This window comes from Pteropus alecto, unplaced genomic scaffold (assembly GCF_000325575.1).
Source record: "Pteropus alecto unplaced genomic scaffold, ASM32557v1 scaffold276, whole genome shotgun sequence".
Lineage (NCBI taxonomy): Eukaryota > Metazoa > Chordata > Mammalia > Chiroptera > Pteropodidae > Pteropus > Pteropus alecto.
The window spans coordinates 2,016,868-2,027,742 of record NW_006438074.1 but is presented as its reverse complement, the minus strand read 5'-3'; the positions used below and the strand labels follow the sequence as shown (position 1 = coordinate 2,027,742).

Genomic DNA, 10,875 nt, shown 5'->3' with positions numbered 1-10,875 from the left:
TGATACTGATGCTTCAGTTTGTTAGATAAAATTTGCAAACATAATATAAAGAAAGGATTCATTAAAGGGAAATAATAGTATAAAGATTTTGTTCAGTTAAAAAAATATCACCAAGGCCAAACAAACTCTTTGTCTAAATGAAATTTTCAATACAGTTTTGAAGTGTTCTGGGCATTTAAGAAGATGAAACAGGAACATTTTATGGAGGGCTCTGTTATAAATTATGAGGTTAAAGGTAGATTTCCCAGAGCAAAATTTTTTGAGCCAAAGCCCTTGGCTTAGTGCTAGAGGTTAATGCCTCATGTCAGAGGTTTGGCTTCCAGTCTACCCTGGAGCAGAGGGACAGACTGCAGTTGTCCCCAATGAGATTCAGCTAATCTTACTGTCAAACTGGCACCTGTAAATCCAGAGCATACAGACAGTTCTCCAATTGTGGGACTTTTGGCTTTATGCACTGTAACACTTAATAAAAGTGTGTTAATGGCACTGAATGCAATACCCTGTTCTTAGTCGATGTACTAGGGGCTCTGGTTGTTTGGAGGGGACTGTTGTCCCTCCCTCAAAATGGAGGTACAATATTTTTAGGTTTTGGTAATGTAAAATTTTAGCTTTTTAAAAAACTTTAATTTTGAGATAATTGTAGATTCACATGCAGTTGTAAGAATGAATACAGAGAGTCTACATACTCTTCACCCAGTTTCTCTCACAGTTGGGAATTTGACATTTAGCACTGATACAAATCATCTACTATATTCAAATTTCACCATTTTTACATGTATTCTTCTCTCTGTCTCTGTCTTTGTCTTTGTGTGTGTGTTTCATTTTACACCAAACAATTCTATCAGAAGTGTAGATTTATGTAACCACCATTAGTCAAGTTACAGAACAATTCCATCACCAGGATCCCTTACGTGACTCATCTACTGCCACAGCCACCACCCTCTTCACCTACCTTCCTAAATCCTAAAGGGATAGAGAGGGATATATTTTTTAAAATTTTGTCATTTCAATAATGTTATATAATACAATTATGCAAATTTTTGAGATTAGCTTTTTCATTGAGCATAATTCCCTAGAGCTATATCTAGTTTGTTTCTTTTTATTGCTGAGTAGTATGCCATGGCATAGATGTACTACAGTTTGTCTAACCATTACCCAACCAAGGAAATTTATATTGTTTCTAGTTTGGGGCTATTACAAATAGGGCAGCTAAAATCATTCATGTGTAGGTTTTTTTTGTGTTAACATAAATTTTCATTTCTCTGGGATAAATGCCCAAGAGTGCAATTACTGGGTCATATGGTAAGTGCATGTTTAGTTTTGTAAAACGGTGTCATAACTCTTTTTCCAGAGTAGATGTACAATTTGTATATCCAATACATGAGCAATCTAGTTTCTCTGCATTCTCACATCATTTGGAGTTATCACTATTTTTCATTTTAGGTGAGTAGAGATATCACACTGTGGGTTTAATTTGTGTTTCCCTAAGGCTAATAATGTTGAACATATTTTCCTGTGATTATTTTTCATCTATATATTCTCTTCAGTGAAACACTGTTTCGTGTATTTTGCCCATATTCTATTTGGATTCTTTTTTTTTTTTTTTTAAGTTTATTGGGGGTAACGTTGGTTAATACAATTATATAATTTTTGGTGTACATTATAATTTGACATCTATATATTTTATTGTGTGATTACCACCCAGAGTCCAGTTTCCTTCAGCTACCATATATTTGATTCCCTTTACCCACTTCACCCTACCCCTATGCCCCTATATTTGAACCCCTTTATCCTGTCTACCTCTTCCCTCCTCCCCCACCCTCTACCCTCTGGTAACCACTAGTCCATTGTCTATGTTCCTGAGTCTCAGTTTATCCTGTTCATTTGTTACTTTAGGTTTATATTCCACATGTAAGTGATATCATGCGATTTTGAAGTTTTTCAGTCTGGCTTATTTCGCTTAGCATGATTATCTCGCGGTCCATCCAGGTTGTCGCAAATGGCAGTATTTCATCTCTTCTTATGGCTGAGTTATATTCTAATTGGATTCTTTTAATGTGGAGTTTTGAGAGTTATATATTTTGGATATTCATCTCTTGTTGGATATGTGATTTGCAAGTACTTTTTCCAGTTTGTAGTTTGTCTTTCTCTTCAAGTTCTATAGTCCTATATTTTATATTTAAATCCATAATATATTTTGAGTGAATTATCATATAAGTTGTGAGGTTTAGCTAAAATTTTGTTTTGCCAATGTATGTTCAATTTCTCCAGCACCATTTGTTGAAAAGGCTATCTTTACTCTGCCACTACTATACTGTCTTATTCACTATAGCTATACAATATGTCTAACATTGGGTAGGGTGATTCCTACTACTTTTTTTTTTTCAATAGTCTTAGCTATTCTAGAAATTTTATGCCTATTCTATGCCTTTCTATAGAAATTTTAGAGTAACTTTATCCATGCCTACAGAAAATCTTGCTAGGATTTCGATAGGAATTACATTAAATTCATAATTAAATTCAGTGAGAACTGACATATTTACTATATTGTGTCTTTCGATTCATTAAAATGGTATATTTGTCCATTAATTTGGATATTCTTTGATTTCTTTCACCAGCATTTTGTAATTTTAAAGATACTGATTTTGTCCATGTTCGTTAAATTTATACCAAAGTATTTCATTTTATAAAGTATAAGTGGTGTTATGTTTTAAATTTTGGTTTCCATATATTCATCATTCATTTTAGTTTTTTGAGTATTTCTTTGGCAGTAGACTCTTACCTATTGCTTTTCTTTATAATTAGCACTCTCACCTCCAGCAAAATTTCTATCAATCTTCTGCCATGGGCAGAAACCAGACCATGTTTGCAGGACCTGGGACGTTGGTGAGGTTCCTTGAAGCATTAAGTGATGTCTAAGGGCATCTGTTACATGTAAATCCTACATGTTTTGTGACAGTCTTTTCTCCTATTCATAGAAATTTTTACTTACTCTGGTGTTCATGGCTATTTTATGGATGATAAAAATTCTGACAAATTTGATTTATGAATAGCGTTACTGACTGTCTAGCTTCTTAACTATGAGAAGTCCTCCAAAATCTTTTAAATAATGTTAACACAACGTACTGTATCAAAAAGATGATAATTTGGTTTCTAGGATATTGTAGAATACTTTTTTTTATATTATATATATATTACTAATGAGTAGATTACTATATTACTATATTACTATAATACTAATGAGTAGAATAATAATATATATAATTCCCTTGTGCTTCTAAATGGGCTCATGCAAATAGGAAAAGTTAGCTTATTTTTGGTCCTAAAATATTGAAACAATTTAGTCACCATTGCAGCATATATACTATGTAAGCAGTTAAATAACTAACAGTATCCATAATTCTGTTTTTGGATCTTATCAACAGCATTGATGCAAACTTCGTTAAGATTATGGACTAATTTGTTAAAAAGTTGTCTGCTCTTTCTCTGTTGATTTGTAGGAGTTTTTCATATATCTTGGCTATGACTCATTTGTAGGCTATATGTATTACAAATATCTTCTTTCAATCTAAGGCTTTTATTTTCATTTTTTTTAACTTTTAAAATTACACTCATTAATATGTTACATTTTATTATATTTATTATAGTCTATATGTTGTTATATCTTACTTATATATGAATTACTGCAATAGAATACTTAAGAAGTATACTTAAGTATACTAAGTATACTTAAGTATATAAATATTCAAATAACTATACTCTTTTATCTATTACACTGGTCCCAGAGAACTAAATGCCTGAGGCACTTTGCTAATAGTGAAGGGTTTAATTTACCAGAAAGCTCAGTCTAATAATGTTATCCTATTTCAACTATAAGTAATAACATAACAGTCTTTACTCATAAGAACATATTGATAGGGGTCTAGTCTGATAAATGTCAACATATTGGGAGAGTGAGTGGAAGAGCTTGGTGCTCTTTGAAGGTTTCTGATTTTATAGTACGTAGTCATCTTACACATATGCACACTGATATATAGCCACACATCATATCTGAAATCTATATATAAGTGATAGAGTTATGAAAAAGTGTTTCGATGTGATCTCAATTGTTCAAATATCGGTATTTCATTTTATCTCATTTAGTTTTTCTTCTACTTTGTAATTTCCCAATCTTTTCAAGACAACTTAACTTTCTGTTATTTTATATATATTTGATTTTATCTATTCGTATACACACACACACACACACACACACACACACATATATGGACATATGTGTGCACATATACAAATATATAAATCCTTTTATATAATCAGACCTCATTCTTTTTGGAATTAGATGTAATATAAATAAATATAATCAACCCACATATCTTTGGCTTGGCTTTATTTACTACTCAGGAATATCTTTTGACTACCTTGCTTTCTATAGCTAGTGTGTGTGTGTATTGCATAAATAATTTGAAAGAGAGCTGATACATATCTTTAAGAATTTTAGTTCTCTTTATTGGAAGAATAGTAGGTTTAGACATAAGCTTTCATAATCACAATCATTCTTGTTGCTGAATAGCAATCCATTGTATGAATATGCCACAATATATTCTATACTGATATTCATGGATCTTTGGGTAATTTTTCGTTTGGAACTATTATGAATAGTGCTGCTACAAACATGCTTGTCTTGTGGTTTGGATCATATATAGACATTTCTGGTGGACATATACCTAGAAGTAGAATTGTTAGGTCTTAGGGTACATATATATGTTCAGCTTTTATCAATATAGCCAGGTAATGGAAATATTGATTCGCTTCTATACACAGTGTATGAGAGGGACTTGTTCTTCTAAAGAAGTTGGGACCCTCATTTGTCATGGGTGACTATAAAAAGATCACGGCCAGATTGTTTCCAATGTTGTTTCTGTACTTCTGGATAATTAATCAAATACATTTTAAAATATATTTCTAATTTTAGAAAATATTTTCACATATTGAAAGGTATTCTTATTTATTCATATATATGTACACTAAAAAGTACAGACATAAAGTTAAGAATAGAAAACAATAGAAAGTCTAAATTTTATTAGAGCCCTAACTTTGAAATGTTTGTAGCCCAAAACATCAGCAGCTTTAAGAAGTTAAAAAGTGGTAACAATTGTTTTTTTGTTTTTCATTACACTACCACCAAACCAAGACCATGAAAAACATGGTAGAATGGGTTCTCTATATTTTTTAAACAAAAAACTTCAGCTTCACTTTTGTGCATGAAATCTATTTATAAGAAATTTATCTCTGTAAGTGAAATCCATGAATTTTAACCTATAATCTCTCACTGGTTATAGCAGTCTTCTCTTGCTAAATATGACTTTTCAGTTTTAAATAATGGAAGTTAATTTGCTTTGGTTTTATTTCATTGCATTATTCTTGGGTTAATTCCTTGGAGGTTTCGATATCCCCCCAAATTGGCAGACTAACATCCAGACAGCTGTTCTCCCTTGGTCCACATGGCTGCCTTGTTATACATTTTTTATTTTTTTAATAAGGTGAGCTTTCTTTTGTTCTCATAAAATGAATGAGAATTGAATTCCTGCAGAGAACTCTACTTCATTTGTTGGCAGTCTTTGAGCTCCTCATTCCTAAGAAAGATTGTAAAAATGTTTTATGTGCAAATGTCACTCACCTGACTCTTTCCATGGATTTTCACTAACTTAATACCAATTCAATTGGGTTGGTGAAGAGAGACTAATTAGCAGTGCATAACTTAATTGCATAAAGGAAGCAGTGATTTTGAAGAATGTCAGTGGTAGCTTCAGTGCCTATCGAAATGTCATTAATGCATTTATTCCTTTGTCTTAGAAAACAGGGGAATCATCTTAACTTATCAATTATTATTAAAAATGACTGATATTTTATTACTCCTGATAGAGAATTTTATAGATAATCAATATAATAATTTGTTTTAAAGCAGTAAGAGACCTCAGGAAGGAGCCTTGTTTAGTTCACTAGTTTCGGGCACTTAAAGTAAAATTATCCTCATTATCTCCATTTTCACATTAGAAATTTGTTACAGATTGATTAAAAGTGACCAGTCTGTGGTCACTGAACCAGGGAGTAGTGGTAAGAGACTACCTCCACTAAGACTAAAGCTCTCCAGCCTTCTGTCTCATTATGCTATATAAATGTATTTCTATTTCACATAAAATTGCCTTTTCTCTTTCAAATGCAGATGGAAGATTTCAGAGGGGATTATTAAAAACATATAAGATACTCTCATACACTACTGGTTAGAGTGTAATTTGGTACACCTTTTCTGGGACATAATTTGGAAAGAGCCTTAAAAATGTTTTATTTTTATTTATTTTTAAAATTTTACCCACTAATTTTACTTCTAAAAAAATTAGTCCTTAAACAATCTGATACAGGTACAGAGTATTTGTTATAACTTGATTTATAAAAGGGAAAACCAAAAATCTCAATATCCAATGATAATACAGTGGTTAAATTGTGTTATAATTATACGATGGAATATTATGTAGTGATTCAAATTACATTTTTAAATCAGTAGTTCATGGCATTAAAAATGATTATAATATGATACTGGATAATTATAGCAGGAAATAAAACTTTATGTATTCAAATTTTATGAAAATGGATATAAATATATAAATACGTATAAAGGATAAATTTTATTTTCTACTTTATGGTGTTTTGATTTCCTATATTTTGTATAATGATTGTTAAAATACATTTTTAAGTATATTCGAAGAATAAATAAGAAAGAAGATAAACCTTTTTTTTTAATTCTCTCTGATCAACAATTTCCTTAGAGGATCTTGATTCAACTCTTTGATCGCTAATTAAAGTATTTAGGCTCACACTTCTTCTAAGCTTTTGTTAAATTACTAATACCATAATGGATGAAAGTGATGAGGATTGACATTTATTAAATGTTCACTCTGCGCTAATATCTAGCGTAGGTCCTTATCATTGATAAACTAAAACTTCCTTTTGGCGAATAGTAATAGGATAAATAAATAATTTGTCAATGAATACACTAAAATATGCAATACATTTATTGGAGAAGAAATTTTTTTTTTTTTTATTTTATGAGGGAGTCTTTATTCTCCCACTTGACAAAAGCCCAATACATTTATTGGAGTAGAAATTAAAGCATTTAGAAATGGAAACAAATTTGCAAAAAAATCTAGGCTGTTCTGTGGTGGTGGTGGTGGTGACAGTAGTAATTTCCTAATAAATAAACTATATTTCGATTAATTGGACCTTAAATGATTTTCAGAAATCAACATTTATATTTTTGAAAGTTTTAGAAAGTGCCAGATATTATATTTTATTCCTGGTTGAATTTCATTGAAGAGCATGGCTTAAAGCCCAGAGCTCAAGAGTGTTGGGTTTTGCTAGTAATTTATCGAGAGGCCTTGAGTAAATCACATAACCTTTATGCTATATATTTGTATTATCTGTAAAATGAGGCAGTGGACTAGGAACAGTGATTTTTTAAGCTGTTCCTGACTGGAAGCTCAAGGTGGGCAGATCCTATGAGAGTTTTTGCTCATGTATCTGGAGGGCCAGTGTAGTAGCAAGCATGTAACTAGTGCAAAACCAGCACTCAGTGGCTACAAGTTAAATGAATGACTGAATATGCCCTTGTGGAGCCCTGCCTGGGAGTCTGCCTTCCCATCAGAGCTTTACCCAGCATAATTCTGCCTGTGTCAGGTTTATATATTGGGTATAAGGTAATATTTCATTAAAAAAACTAAAGAATGATTTTACTGCTGAAATGTTACTATTGTATGCTATTATTTTTAAAAAAAATACAGATCATATCTCTTACTTTTATTTTCCTCTTCTATAAATACCAGACTCTGTGAAAGAGCTGTGTATAAATTGAATTTTTGGCAGACAGACGGATGGTCTGTGTATTCATTGATGGATGAATCGGAGGTGACTAGGCAAAGAAGGGCTGATGGGATATGCCTGTCAAAAGGAACAGCTTATACAAAGGCAGATCATGAGACAGTATGGCAAGTTTAGAGGAGAGAAATAGTGTGTGACTGAATGCAGGGTTGCAGGAAGATAGTAAGGGATGTGGCTGGAGGTAGCTCCCGTCATAAAGAGCCTTGTATACTTGGTTAGGACTTTGGCTTTACCTGGGGAAGCAAGCCATTGGAAATTTTAAGAAAATGAGATAACATGATCATATTCGTGTCAATCCCCATCACTTTCATATTCTCCAGTTGCACTATTGAGTTTAGATCTTTGGAGTCTGAGGGATATCTGTTAAGATACATCTTCACCTAGGATTTAATGGAACTATTATCATAAATAATTTCAAAAAGTTTTCTCTTCCAAACCATGGTATTCTTTGTCTTTTCAAGTTAGTTTCAGAATTCTAAAAATGATTCCTTATATATAACCATTGCTCTTCCAAAGAGAAAACTTACTGTCTCAATTAAGAATCTACTTAAATTTATAAATATCCCGACATGAAGTGGGGATAAAGAATCAACTCTGGAGACAAATAAAAGTCTCTTTGATCCAAAATATTTTATACTGAAGTATAATTTCATTTGTTTACAACTCTGAGACTCATTAGGGAACCTACCCACAAGAGATTAAATATGATATACAAGGCAGGGTACATTGAAATTGGGACTAAAGGACCAGCTACTAGAGTCATCTTGAAAGATAATTTTATCACTTGAAACTAAATTTTGTCTGCCTAAGATACCTACTAGTGCCTTCATTTCCAGAAAAAATAATATTCATATTTCAATAACAGGTACACCATGCAAGCGTGTGCACGATTTAGGGATGGAGACACAGCTGGGTGTGATTTTGGTTTATTTTAACACTAAGTTTTAACTTGTCACTTTATGACTTCTGGACTTTAGTATATACAATCAAAATAATAAATGAGTTAGTGTCATAAGCGAAGTGAAACAAGAAAGGAAAAATACACTTAAAATAATAAAAATCTTTTGATATGCCGCTAAACAGAATATTGCTGACATTGGAAGAGTTCATTCAGTAGCATGAATCCTGAAAGAAATAATTAAAAGGACATAAAGTGCCTATTACCAAAATGAATCTAAAACAATGAAAATCCTGTAAGGTAAATGGAATAGAAATAGAATGATCCATTTTCTCATTAAGCTACTCAGTATAATGTTAATGTGTGTATATTTTCAAATTATTTTTACTTTTTTGCTTTCTGGCACTAATTTTATTTTCAACTTGAGAAAAATAACATTAGCTAGTGCTTGAAATATCTTCAGTTTCATACTGAAATATTTTCTTAATTTGCCTAGAATCTCATCAAAGAGCCAAGATGTAGAATTCAGACAGCGGTGGAAAATGAAAAATAGCAAATTACTTTGGTAGCAAGCTAAAGCAACAATACATTTTGTAAGACTACTTATGTTCAATAAGAATAATAAAAGCTAGCATTTCTTCAGCCCTTGCTATGTGCAAGGCTAAACCGGGCTAAAGTCAAGTCCTTTTGTTTAATTCCTGTGATGAGCCTATGAAGAAGCACTATCATCCCATTTCAAGATGAGGTTTAGAGAGGTTAAATAATTTAGTTTACAGAGATAGTGATAGATTTTGTATACATTAGGTTACAGAGGTAGTGATAGATTTACACCCAGACCTGTGTCCTCTTGAGCCTAATCTTTTATGCTACGTCTAAGTCATAAGCAGTGCCTTTTAGGCATCACGTGCTCCCATGTCACCCTGGCCATCCCCTGTCATAACATTTTCCTCATTTTATTATAATTCTCTCTTTATACACCTGCCTCCCCCTACTTCATGGTTAGCTCCTCCAAGGCAAAGGCAGTTGTCTTATTTATCCTTCTAGTACCTGAGGCTTAATGCAGTGGCATGTCCTTTAGTAGAAACTCAGTAAGTGCCTGTTGAATGACTAATGTTGTCAGAAGTCACTAAAAGTTAATATATGAAAGAAAACATTACATTATTATGGAAAACAACTGAAGTGGGGGAAAAGTGCCAATTACTTCTAATGGTTGGTTAGATATCCCTTCCCTCAAAGATGAGATTTTTCAGAAAGTGGGTGAGTTGATTGATACTGCCTAAAGGAGTACAAAGGAGTATGAAAAAAAAAAAACCCACAGAGATGCTTAAGTATGTGAAATAATATCTACAGTATCAGGAATGGTTAAAGGAAGGAATACTGAAAGCATAATTTAATTAATGATTTTTACATTAATGATGGGCTTCTACACAGAGAAGAAACCAACTTTTCATTGATTGTGAGCCCCAAATAAAAGGAAAAATCGGAATATTTTAAGCATTAGGTAATTTTTTAAAGGTTAAAATGCAATTAGTACAGGAAAGAAAACTTTTATATTAAAACAGTATTCAATGTAATTTAATGGGGCAGAAATCAACTTGGACTTCAGCTTGAGGGATTGAAAGCTTATCAAAGAGAAACATTTCTGATGATAAAGAATGTAATATAAGTTTACCAAGTGGGTTGGGTGAAGATTCTAAGGCAGTTTGCACATGCATCTTTAAAGTGGGTGGTGCTAACTTCTGTAATCACATCTTGCTCAATGATGCTCTGATTAGATGTGATGATAATGTCCATTTTAATCTGGGTCTTTAATTGCCCTGTCTGAAAACTAGAAGCAATAAAAGCTCTCTAGCCTAGCTCTTCTAAAGGATGCCTTGAGCTTGAATTCAGCTGTTGCCCTCAGCAATCTTTAGGAGTCAAAGACCAGAATGAGCAAGGGCTGCCAGCAAAATGATGTGCCCACTTTGCCTGCATTGACATTTGCAGTTGCCTAAGCCCTCAGAAGACTGGTGAATACCCTTTTCACTCCATAGACATGAATTCGT

At 32.5% G+C, this 10,875-nt stretch overlaps 1 protein-coding gene across 2 annotated transcripts in view; it reads left to right on the top strand.

Moving 5' to 3' along the window:
- The window catches only part of KCNH5 (potassium voltage-gated channel subfamily H member 5), a 346,402-nt gene that overhangs the window by 263,012 nt on the left and 72,515 nt on the right, over positions 1 to 10,875 (top strand). The window lies entirely within an intron of this gene.